Raw genomic sequence first — 13,289 nt, forward strand, 5'->3', positions numbered from 1 at the left:
AGAGGCTGAGGTTCAGCAAAGGTTATCTACATGGAAGAAAGAGTTTGGATAATTGCTTGGTGACCATGAAGAACTATGACAAGGTCAGGGACCTGCAATAAGAATTATGTAAGTAGGCAATACTGGAGAAGTAGAAAGCACTAGAAGAAAATGCTCCAGCAGTGCAAGCACGCAGCTTCCACTGGTTTCCCTTTAGACTCTGTACAGCTGCGTTAAAGTGAAGGTAAATACCCGGCCACCCGGCTCCTCGGTGGCTCGGTCAGTAAAGAATCTGCCTTCAGTGCAGGAGACCGGGGTTTGATCCCTGGGTCAGGAGGATCCCCTGGAGAAGGAAATAGCAATCCACTGCAGTATTCTTGCCTGGGAAATACCATGGACAGAGGAGCCTGGTGGGCTTCAATGGGGCCACAAAAAGTCAGACACGACTGAGAGACTAAACCACCACAAATACCCAGTTAATTTGTTTAATATACAGAAAAATTTAGTCTTTAGACCCAACTAATTGCAAACTCATGCCTTTGACATTAACTTTGACTTTATCCTGTAAGTCCATGAAATGACTGCCATGCAGCAGTGTTTAGCTGACAACTTTGGTTCTGTTCATGATCAATAACTCTCCTTGCAGTTGAATTGATTATCTAAATCTGCATCTGTTATAGTGAAGCCTGAAGAGTGCTGTGATGTAGCTTGATATTTGTAAGTGGATCCAGCTTTAACTCACATTACCAGTTATTTATCCTTATCATTAAGAAATAGAATAAGGCAATGAATCTCAGAGGTAAAAGTTCCTAAACTAAGGTTCTGATGACTGACTTTCAAAAAGCTATTAATTAAAAGTATTATTTATAGCCTACAGCTGAGCCCAATCAGCCAAAGGGAAGAGTACGGAAAAAAAAAAAAAAAAGGAGCTCTCTCCTCTATAGTCCTTTTAATTGTTAATGCTGAGCTGTTACCCTATTCTAGACAAATCACACTTCTCATTTATTAGCATTTGGCCAGATTAGCCACTGTTTTCTAATTAGGAAATTGATTTCTAGGGAGCCTAGATACTGAAAGAGATAAGTCTTAAGTGATATATATAAAAGGGTAAAGTCATGTTCTCCTCCTGAGACAACAGATCAGTTTGGGGGGCAGGTGAAGGGCATGTTGGTCCCTTTTCCTGCCACAGCTGACTGTTGACACCCTACCACGAGCTCAGAGTCAGACGAATGACAGGATGAAATGTCTTGGCCCTGCATCACTGGTGGTCAAGGAGACAAGATGAGCCCAGAACTTTGGACATTATTCAGCTTCAGCAAGGGTTTACTAAATTGTCCTCTCATAATACCTATGATATCGGAAAAAATTTCAAAACCAGACCCTTCAAAAGTCATTATCAGTGGCCTCAGTGGCAGAACATAATTCAGGGACATTTCAAAAGCTGGTCCAAGAAAGCACAAAGGTTTAGAGGTGGACAGAGGGGCAGCATGGCTCAGCTTCAGCACCAGGACTTCAGAAGCCTAACTGTCAAGTCAACAAAATCCTGAGATTGTACATTTGCATTTCAAAATCTGGAAAGAAGCAAGCTGAATTAGAATGCAGATTTTTTTCCCCCTTGTTCTGGTGGGATTCATGGAAATAACAGCTGTGTAGAAAGGGGTGGGAAAGGGTCTACAGCCCTAAAAAGGTAGGAGTCTGGGACTATAGTGGGGAAATGACGGAAATCCGGAGTCGTCCCCTCGTGGGAACGAGATCTGCCTCCAGGTGGGTGGAGTGGATTCTGGAATGAGACATTTAACAGGATCCTCAAAGAAAGAGCAGAGACCAATAATGCCCTTTTCTGCTCCAATCTGTCTCAAGGTACAAAAGGGTAGAATGAAATACACTGGCTTGAAACAGCCATTCAGAGGTGAAATCAAGCTAGTCTTGGACTGGAGAGTCAAGATTTTATCTACAGTTATTAATTACAGCAAATAGAACACTTGGATAAGAGTTTTGCATGTATGATTTTTTTGAACTTTTATCTTTAAATTTTTCTTGATTGTCTGAATTCTTTTTTAGAGAGCGTTATTATCTTTTTAACCAAAAATTATAATAACTTTTCATTAAAAAAAAACTGGAAGCAGATATGCCAATATGCTGTGCTCAATTCTTGCAATGAGAATACACATAATTGCTATTTTCTTCTTTAAACATGTTTAGAATTTTCTCAAATATTTACCTGAGAGGAAAGAATAGTTAAAATTCCTTTTGTGCCCAGCAGGGTGGGCTGCCTCTCTGAATTCAGGCTTAGGCCCATTGCATAATTTTGCATAATTACTATTTTTTCTGCTTCTTTTTAAATATGTAAAGGTATTTTTCTTATCCTGTGAGCACATTTTATATGGCTTTGATAAGGTGACTTTTCTCTGTTATAAACCTATTATATTCTGTTAAATTATATTATGTTCTCATAAAGGGTAGGATTTCTGTAATTCTTACAGAATGTAGTTTTATACCTAATTTTGCCTGTAATAGTTTTTCAGAGACCATTGGATATAAATTTTGGACAACGTGAGCTAGTTTCAAAGGCAGAGGGTTAAATTTGGGAGGGAGAAGAGCTCTTCCTTGAAGAAGAACCCATCCAGCTTTTGTGAACAAGCTCCCACGTACAGTCTGGTGAAGGTCAATCTTAATTGTAGGAGGAAGTTGTACAGTGGGTGTCAAATTGCCTCCATGACACTCCAGGGTTCCAATCACTTTGGAAAAGGGACAGATTCTTATAAAGCTAAACATATACATGCCCTGTGATTTAGGCATGCCTGCTTTAACTGCTTGTCTCAGAAATACAAAACTATATGTACACAAAGGGACTTGTACAGGAGTCTTCTTAATAGCTTAATTCACAACAGTCCCAGATTGGAAGCATCCCAAGTGTCCATCCACAGGTGAATGGATGACAGATTGGGGTATGGAGCATGGTGAAACACTGCTCAGCAATACCAAGGAACAAGCTGAAGCTTGTGTAAGAATAGACTGAGTAAAGAACGCCAGCCCAAATAGTGCCTGGGGTATAAACCCGTTATGTGAGGTTTAAGGACAGGCAAATCTAACCTATTCTAAGAAATCAGGATCATAGTTGTTTCTGGGGGTGTGGGTTGACTATAAGAGAGCACAAGGGGAATTTCTGGGCTGGTGGTAATGTCTAAATTTGGGTTGGGGTGGTGATTATCCGAATCAAAACTCATTGAATTTTACATTTAATATCCATATGTTTCATTGCATGTAAGTTTTAGTTCAACAACAACGACATCAACAAACCATGGGAAGTAACCCTAACTTCTGCTGTGAAGCACACAACCACGATTCAAATGTGCTGTGCTTCGTATATTTGACACAAGCTCTCACAGGAGCTGGGCTTCCCAGGTGGCTCAGTGGGTAAAGAATCCGCCTCCAGTGCAGGAGATGCGGGTTTGATCCCCGGGTAGGGGAGATCTCCTGGAGGAGGAGATGGCAACCCACTCCAGCATTCTTGCTTGGAGAACCCCATGGACAGAGGAGCCTGGCGGGCTACAGCCCATGGGGTCACAAAGAGTGAGACACGACTAAAGTCACCGGGCACGCACGCACGCGCTGACAGGCGTGGGTAATGAGACTCATTTTTCATGAAAATCATTACAACTAGAGATTATTGATCTGTCTTCCTTAGTAACTGAGGATCCCTATTTGGTCCAAACGTATTTTCCTAATTGACAATCATGAAAGAAATAACAAAAGGTGGACCGAGAGAGAGAGAGAAGCAGAGATACTGAGATTTTCAGCTTTCCAAGCACTGTCTGCTTCTTTTTCATTGCTATTCCACTGCTGCGTGGTGCAGGGCTGGTATGTAGAGCAGGGCTGGTATGTAGAACAGGCCTCCCAAAGTGTTTGAATGAAAGCGTGGATGGATGAATGAATGGGTGCATGGATGGATGGGTGGGAAAGGGAAAGAGTAGAGCAGGAAGCAGACGGGAAAGGACGTCAAGAGACAGGAGAGGGGAAGGAGGGAGGGCAGGAAGGGATGCAGAGTGCGTGCCCTGAGAGGGCCTGTCCAAAGGGGGATGCTGGCTTTCTGCACTTCTGTTCGCCCCTCCTGGGGGTGTCTGTCCCAGGAGACCAGAGCAGCCCCGGCTGCAGAGCTCGGAAGTGCCGCTGAGAAGCGTCCCCATGTTTCAGAAACAGCCGATGTGATTACAAAATAGATGCGGCATTGAGACCTCATTCCAGGAAGCGATTCAGGGACAGCAGACATTTAGATTGACTGTGATCATCACATTCGAGAGCTGGCTTATAGTAAAGGTCTGTTTTCCTCCCCAAATATGGGGAGCCCGGGCATAAGAAACGCAGCCTTAGTAACCGGGAGACCAAGCTGTTTGCCCACAAATGGAAACTTCATTACATTGCTGGCTTTTATCATAGGAGGGGGAAAAAATGATGTCTGAACAGTTCATTGTCTCATCAACCTCCTCCACCCCAGCCTAAGAGCGAGGGACTGAAAAAGACAGGACTCGTAAAAGGATGACATCTGTATCCAAGGAGCTCATGTGGTGCAGGCAGAGGACAGGCAGAGGACAAACACAGGGGCGTGCAGCGGCGTCTGTGGGGCGGGGGGGGGGGGGCCTGGGACCCTGAGAGCCTTTCGTTTGACCCTGGACACGTCATTTGACTTCCGCTACTCCTGCTCTGCGTCTGCACATCAGTTACTTATGAAATGGATACAATTTCTCAAAACTGGCTATGAAAACAATTTCTGTTAGGTAAACTCAAATTTTCTACTGGCTTCCAATAATATATCTGTCAATTGTTTCAAGTTCTTCAATAAACAGAAACGTAAATTCCTGGTGAATGCACGCATGCTCAGCTGTGTCCCACTCTTTTCGACTCCATGGACTGTAGCCCGCCAGGCTCCTCTGTCCATGGGATTTCCCAGACAAGACTACTGAAGTAGGCAGCCATGCCCTCCTCCAGAGGATCTTCCCCACCCAGCGGCCGAACCTTTGTTTCCTACATGACAGACATATTTTTTACCTGCTGAGCAACCCGGGAAACCCTTGAATAAGGTGGCATTATGCTTAGTTTGAAATGTACTGGACATGGTCTTGACTCTACCCCGCCGTTCATCACTGGATTCCCTTGGCTATTCCTAGACCACAGGCAGGCCTCCTGCGCTTGTGGGTACCTTGAATCCAACTTTAAGAGTTAAATAAAATCTGACTAGAGTTAGTATTTCACCCTGTTGGGCTACAATCAGGTTTTTCATGAATCCTAGCTGGTAGATTCTCCAAAGCTGCCACCCTCGGGAGCTCTCGGTTGAGCTGTGTCACCATTGGAAAGGTCTCTGAGTGCACCTTTAGCTCAAGCCCCTAGCTCTTCCTGCTCTCCCTGAGTGAGGAATGCCGTTTTTGGCATCACCAGGCATGAATGGCAGAGAGAGAAAACAACACTTTAAGAAAACAGATAGGGTCAGAGCTCCAGAAACTCTGGATCGGAGCAGAAATCCATTGAGGATCCTACATCTGGCAATGGTCACCAGCCTGGGAATTTTAACTTAGGCATCTGCAGGGCTGTGCAGGTGTGTGAGACACTGCCGTTCTTCTAAACACCAAAAGGAGCTGTATCCTGACTTTCACAAAGGTAGTACCGGGTCTAATGGGAGCGGTACCACTCCCATTGGAAGTTTTGATTGGCAGTTGGATAAATCTCTGACACAAGAATGGGGAAACAAGTTGTTTTTAATAATCCTTTTTTTTGATAGATGAAATTTTTCCAAATGTAAGATTCGTATGAGGAAATGTGAAGAAGCTCCTCAGTGGGGAGATGGCTGGGGACAATGACCCTGGGGCACCCAAGTCCTCAGATTTCTCCAGGACAGTTCACCCCAAGAAAGGGATTTTAGCTGCTTATAAACCAAAGGAGCAGTTATATAGTGCTCTAACATTTTAATTTTTTTTAAATAAAACTTTTAGGGAGCTGCGCTGTGGCTGGTCTATAATATGACCTAGACTTCATGTATTTACTTGTGATTCGAAAATTCATTTGAGGTAACTGCACGGAATTCCCAATCCAAGTGAATTTGTAAATGTAGTCTGAATACTTGAAATAGTTTGCTGCACGAAGAGGTTTGCTGAATGTGTAGCTTTCCATGAGATGGCCGAGCCAACAACTGGGGAAGACTTAAGCCAGGTTTTGCAGTAGCTTTCTGTGGAGCTGCTGAGCAAAATATCGAAGTAGCAATGTCGTGACTGTCTTTTTCACACTTGGAAGGGAAAAAAAAAAAAAACTGTCGAAGTACTGGGACAAGATGAAGAGGAAGAAAGATGGACAGAGTGAAAAGTAGCTTTACTTTCAGCTCATCTGTGAGACCACGTAAGCGCGGGGATCAGCAGCCCTGAAGCCCATTTCGTCTCCGAGGCCTACAGCCATTTATCTTGTGTTGGGCTCTAGGAAACTCCAGGACCTACTCCACTTGCGATCAGCTTGATTTAGTAGCTGGGGTTCAAGATATATATATTTTTTATAACGTTAAAGAGTGTACTGAACATCGATTGGCTAAAAAAAAAGTCCAATCTTGAGTTAGTTCCCAAAAGGCACAGCTAGAATAAGGTATTAATGGGGATTAATGATGGCATTGTGGTTCGATATTAGCAAAAGTCCAGGGTCAAAAATAAATGTGTACACCTCAAGGGAAGCAGGCAAGTCCAGGCTGGCAACAGTGCAAAGACTGGAATTTAAAAATACCTAACCAGTGTATTGACACTTTTTCTTCTCTCTCCTTCCAGATTTTCCTCTTAATGTCACCTTTTAAATAAAAAATTGCAATTGAATCAAGTAAGTCCCCAGAGGAGAAAGTTTCCCTCTGACTACGTTTTCCTGCAGTCCTTTGAGTGATGGCTATTTGGGTATAATTCCCACCACGAAAAGAGGGTTTCTATGAATAATCATGTGGTTTATCGTTGCTATGGGCCTTGGTTAATCATTCTGCCTTTTCACTCTGTGTCCCAGCACTTGTCAGGATACTGCTTTGTCCTGGGAAAACTGTGAGCAAAGCTTCGGGGGTTTGCTTTCTCCTACAACCCTATGCTTATTTCATCAGAGACTTTGCTATACTCTGTTGGCAAGTTCTGCTTACAAGTCTGTCTTTTCTATTAGACTGTTAGCTCTGTGGAGGCAGAAACTATTTTGTTTACAATTGTAACTAGACTTAAGGTGATGCTGGAGGTAAAGAAGCCGCCTGCTAACGCAGATGACATAAGAGACACTGATTTGATCCTTGGGTTTGGGAAGATCCCCTGGAGGAGGAAATGGCAACTCACTCCAGTATTCTTGCCTGGAAAATCCCATGGACAGAGGCGCCTGGTGGGCTACAGTCCACAGAGTCGCAAAGATTTGGACACAACAAAACAACTTAGCATGCATGGAATCTGAATACATGGAATCTGTATGCAGGTCAAGAAGCAACAGTTAGAACTGGACATGGAACAGACTGGTTCCAAGTCTGGAAAAGAGTATGTCAAGGCTATATATTGTCATGTTGCTTATTTAACTTATATGCAGGGTATATTATGCGAAATGCTGGGCTGGATGAAGCACAAACAATCAAGATTGCCAGGAGAAATATCATAACCTCAGATATGCAGATGACATCACCCTTATGGCAGACAGCAGAGAAGAAAAGAGCCTCTTGATGAAAGTCAAAGAAGAAAGTGAAAAAGTTGGCTTAAAACTCAACATTCAGAAAACTAAGGTCATGGCATCTGGTCCCATCACTTCATGGCAAATAGATGGGGAAACAATGGAAACAGTGACAGACTTTATTTTGGAGGGCTCCAAAATCACTGCAGATGGCGACTGCAGCCATGAAATTAAAAGACACTTGCTCGTTGGAAGAAAAGCTATGACCAACCTAGACAGCATATTAAAAACCAGAGACATTACTTTGCCAACAAAGGTTCATCTAGTCAAGGCTGTGTTTTTTCCAGTAGTCATGTATGGATGTGAGAGTTGGACTATAAAGAAAGTTGAACACCGAAGAATTGATGCTTTTGAACTGTGGTGTTGGAGAAGACTCTTGAGAGTCCTTTGGACAACAAGGAGATCCAATCAGTCCATCCTAAAGGAAATTAGTCCTGAGTATTCATTGGAAGGACTGATGCTGAAACTGAAACTCCAATACTTTGGCCACCTGATGCAAAGAACCAACTCATTTGAAAAAACCATGATGCTGAGAAAGATTGAAGAGGGGAGGAGAAGGGAACAACAGAGGATGAGATGGTTGGATGGCATCACTGACTCAATGGACATGAGTTTAAACTCTGGGAGTTGGTAATGGAGAGGGAAGCCTGGTGTGCTGCAGTCCATGGGGTCACAAAGAGTTGGACAAGACTGAGTGACTGAACTGAACTGAAATGAACCTAGACTGGAGATTCTCAATAAATATTTGTTGAATGAATGAGTTAATATTGAGTGCTTTCCTACCATCAATGTCTTTACAGCAATTAGTCCTCCCATCACCAAACCACAGCACCACCATCATCCCTGTTATCAGCATCACCACCATCATGGCATCACGACCACCTGTGCCACCATCAAGCCACATTTGGTACCTAGTCTTCTTGGGGAAATCTCTCCCAGGGGCTCAGTGCCTCTGGCTATTTGGGGGTCTCTGATTTATGACTATCTTCACTTATCCCCTACTTCAAACTTCACCTGTTCTAGAACCCATTGCCTTGGGCCCTCCTTTTCTAGGAGAGGCTACATAACTTGCTGTAGGAATTGTGTTATCAGTGTGAGTGTGTTGGTGCTCCCCCCCTAAGGTCTAATATGACTTGAGAGCAAGGACAATATCTAACTCTGTTTCAGCCACTTACTGGCCATGTGACCTTGAATGACATCATTTCCAAGGGCCTTCACCCTTTTACCTACAAGACTCCCGGAGAGACTTCCAGATCTTATGTACTGGTTCCGTGTGCATTTTGACACAGATTTCCTATTAATAAGTCTCAACTCAAAGGACCAAACCTGCTAGGACTTCCAAGGGGAATAAGTGGGCAGCGTCTGCAGGCGTGGTGGCCACAGCAGGGGCAGTGCGCCTCCCTGGAGAACTTCTCTGCCCATAGCTGCTATCAGATCCAGTCACTCATGGGGCAGAAACAGGCAGGCCCCAGGGCCCGCCCAGCAGTTAAGGAGCAGGCTATTTTCCGTCCCCCCAGGGCCCTGCAGTTCTTGTCACGAGGCGCAGCATACCTGTTTTGATAATCTGACCCAAGCTCAGATTCCATGTCAGGTCGTGCGTGGGTGCTAAGTAGCTTCAGTCATTTCTGACTCTTCGCAAAGTTATGGACTGTATCCTGCCAGGCTCCTCTGTCCGTGGGATTCTCTAGGCAAGAATACTGGAGTGGGTTGCCATTCCCTTCTCCAGGGTCTTCTTCCTGACCCAGGGATCAAACCCAGGTCTCTTGCATTGCAGGCAGACTCTTTGCCTTTTGAGCTGTCTTTAGGTTGGCCATGTCAGGTTACTTCTCAGTAATTCAGGGCCAAGGATGGAATGCTTTATTAGTGGGCGTGAGCAAAACAAGTTTTCGGATGGCACAAAACATTCTTCTAAAATTTTCCTGGCACATTTCCTGGCTATTGTCTTGGTGGGGATGGTCACATCAGATACGAGGTGGAAAGCAAACAGCCATCAAGCAAAGTAATTTAAAGGAGGAAGTGTAATTTGGGGCAAGTTTCTTCTATTTTTCCCTAATCTCTTAAAAACAATTTTCTACCTTGAATCAATCTGCAGTGTAGCTTTGGTAAAATGCCCCACTCAGTAGTTGGAAAAGCCTAAATAAAAGTTCACTTATGTAAGGTTACAGATCTCAGGACCAATCCCCAGACAATGAGATCACAGGAGTTTTAAACTTTCTTTCTCCTGGGTAAACCCAGTAGCCCAAGGCTGTCCAGACTGTCATAAACTTTTCCGATTTTCACATCAAAGTGGAGTAATAGCAACTCAAAATAAGAACTAAATAAGATACAGAATGTATAAAGGGGAAAAAAAAAGAAGAAAAAAGAACACTGTTTTGAAGAAGAAAAGGATGCTCTTGCTGCCACCAGGAATAACAAATGTGATCTGAGGACAGAGACAGAATTCCATTTTAAAGTCGAGGTGAGGCCTGCAGAGGTTGAGGACTGGGCCCCGGCTCACACAGGAAGTGGGAGGAAGGGTCAGAACCGAGAGGCCTGATGTGACCTGGGCCAGGCCCCCCCGGGGATGCTGTCTCCACCTTCTCTTCAGCAGAGAAAGGAAATGCACAGGTTTTGAACAAGGTCAGAAGGTAGATCATCCACGCAGGCCAGAAGAAAGGGCCGGGACCACTGCACAGGCAGGGAGACTGAGCCTCGGAGGGGCTCGGGGCTGTGACTCAGACCTCAGGGGCGTTTGGAAATATCAAAAGACCTTCTTGGTTGTCACAACTGGTGAGGAAGGTGCTCCTGACATCTCTGGGGCAGAAGCCAGGGATGCTCCTAAACATCCTCTGGTGTGTAGGACAGCCTCCATGACAAGGAACCACCAAAGGGGATTTCCTTGGTGGTCCAGTGGCTAAGACTCCCAGCTCCCAGTGCAGGGGGCCTGGGTTCGATCCCTGGTCAGGGAACTAGATCCTATATGTCACAGCTAAAAGACCCAAAGCATCATGACAAAGGTCCAAGATCCTGCATGCCTCAGCTAAGACTCGGCACAGACAAATAAATATTTCTAAAAAGAACCATCCAAGGCAATAAATACTAGGCAATACAGATTTTTATCTGGGCACTGTAAAGCCGGACTGACACTGTCATTATCATCATCATCATTAGAAGACCAAAGTTATTTATTATCTGTGCTTAGGTCGCACTGAGAACCCATCTTCTTTCCGCAGATTCCTGGCTTGTCTTCAGTGCCAGCCTTGGCCGTGACCTCAGGGAGCAAATCTGTCTTTGGGGCCCCGGTCATCTGCTCTTGCCTCTATCTTCCTCAGGGGCCCAGCCAGCACCGGGCTGCTCCTCCACTCCTTCCTGGCAACAGCTGATCCCAGGAAATTTCTGCCTGCCATCACTTTCATCTTGGCATGAACCGTGGCCAGTGTGTTATCCCTCCCAGAGAGTTTGCATATCATGATACATCTGGTTCCAAAATGTGTTTCCTATAAAAAGAATTTCCTGCCTCTGACCAGGCTGGGGAGAGGGTTGAGAAGTTTGAAAGTGACCACACACAGCTCCCTCTGTTCTTCCAGTGGATGGGACCAACTCCCTAGAAAACATCTGCTCAGAAATGGGCCCATCTGCTCGGACCCAGGGTTCTGGCTAAACTGAAGCAACTTCACAACACTTTCTTTCTGGGCTCCCTAAATACGTCTTCTCATATTTTAAGGCAAATCTTTACTGAGAAATTTGAGGGGGTTTTGTTTTATTTATTTATTTTTCTTTTGGTCTTTGCCTAACTTCCCTCAGCGATTTCATGACAGATTTCCAGGACTTGTGAATAGGAGAGGAGCTCCCAGAGTGACCAGAAAAAAAATTGATTTCTTGGGAAAGTTTCATGTTTTTTGTTGATTTTTAGAGGCTCAGTGCTTTCATTTCTAAAATCACTATAACTGAATGGATTTTGGAGCTCTTCTAAGGATTAAAGGAGATAGGAGATGTAAAACGGTTTTGAAAACTATCAAACATCCATTTTGTGGATGTAAACAATGGTGGTGGTGAAAAAAAAGATACTGCCTAGAGTAAGGGGGGGGGGGGTGGTGTTCTCCCCTAACACCCAAGGCCTCCCCCTCCAGAAAGAAAACCAAACCAAATCCCCCCAAATAGATCCTGCCCAGTTCTATATCTTGTAAGTGGGTTATAGATCTTCAAAATCAGAACTTCATAGGCCTTTTATGACTAGTAAAATTGCAAGGCAATTTGCATTAGGATAGATGTGCTTCATTCAAGCCTCAGCTTTCACTTGGCCAAGTGGCACCATAGGAAGTATTGGGTTCGTTGCTTCCTGTTCACCTCCCGCTTGCTTTGCTTGTGATCTCTACACTCGTAAAAATACACATGATATGCGAGTAAGCTCGGGCTGGTGAGCATCATTTCAGAGTGCTGAAGGAATTCACTTATATCCAACCACTGCCAGTAACTGCTTCCTTTCTCAGTGCAAAACTGTCACGGTAACTTCAAAGGAGAAAAAGGGGCTCTTATCTGTGAATCAGGAAAAACAGTGACCGAAGGTCTCATGTATGTTGTTAATAAATAGTTATTAAAAAGAAATTCCTGAATTCTTTAGAATTCATTGTCTTCTCACTTGCATATTTTATGTCACAGACATAAACTAACAACAACAAAAATAACTGCCTTCAGATGTTCGTTTTTACCTTTCCTTCTTCTTTAAATTCCACTTTTCTTAAATTTACACACAGCCTAGTTGTTAATGTAACAATCTTTGTTCTTAAGTGTTAACCAGAAATTGCATTTCCTATTATTTTCAATCTAATATTTTTATAAAATTGATATTTGATTTTATTTGACTCAAATCAGACTCAAAGATAGCAGTCTTTCAGAGAGATATTTTAAAAAATAAAACTTGAGGAAATTGGGAGACTGCCCTGGTGGTTCAGTGGTTAAGATTTTGCCTTCCAGGGCAGGGGGTGTGTGTTTAGTCCTTGGGGAGCTGAGATCTCATGGCCACAAACAAAAACATAAACCAGAAGCAATATAGTAATAAATTCAATAAAGACTTTCAAAATGGTCCACATTAAAAAAGGTCTTTAAAGAGGAACTTAAGAAAATTGGTAGCAAAAGGAGTATTTTTTGCTTAGTCTTTGATTGAATGAAGTAGCAATAGCACCTAGCTTAGTGTTTTTTTAAGGAATATTCTGCTTATATTTGGATTTCCCAGGTGGCTCAGTGGGTGCAGGAAACACAGGAGATGCAAGTTCGATCCTGGGTTGGGAAGATCCCCTGGAGGAGGGCATGGCAACCCATTGCAATATTCCTGCCTGGAGGATCCCATGGACAGAGGAGCCTGACGGGCTACAGTCCGTAGTGTCCCAGAGTCGGAAGGACTGAAGCCACTGAGCCCACATGCACACACCGCTTGTGTTTGCCAGATGTGACTTGCTTTCATGCAACATGGGCAGCGTCTGTGTGTCCCACACGTCAGTACAGCCCAGGGCTGCCCAGGACCTAGACAACACGTTTAATCCACTGCACTCCCCATCCCCCTGGACTCCCAGCCTCCTCGCCCATGACAGTAGTGTCTCCTCCCTCAGGAAGCGGTTCCAGGG

At 44.1% G+C, this 13,289-nt stretch overlaps 1 protein-coding gene across 1 annotated transcript in view; it reads right to left on the bottom strand.

Annotated features, from left to right (window-relative positions):
• F13A1 (coagulation factor XIII A chain) overlaps positions 1-13,289 on the bottom strand; it is a 139,915-nt gene that overhangs the window by 62,419 nt on the left and 64,207 nt on the right. The window lies entirely within an intron of this gene.

Source organism: Budorcas taxicolor, chromosome 11, assembly GCF_023091745.1.
Source record: "Budorcas taxicolor isolate Tak-1 chromosome 11, Takin1.1, whole genome shotgun sequence".
NCBI lineage: Eukaryota > Metazoa > Chordata > Mammalia > Artiodactyla > Bovidae > Budorcas > Budorcas taxicolor.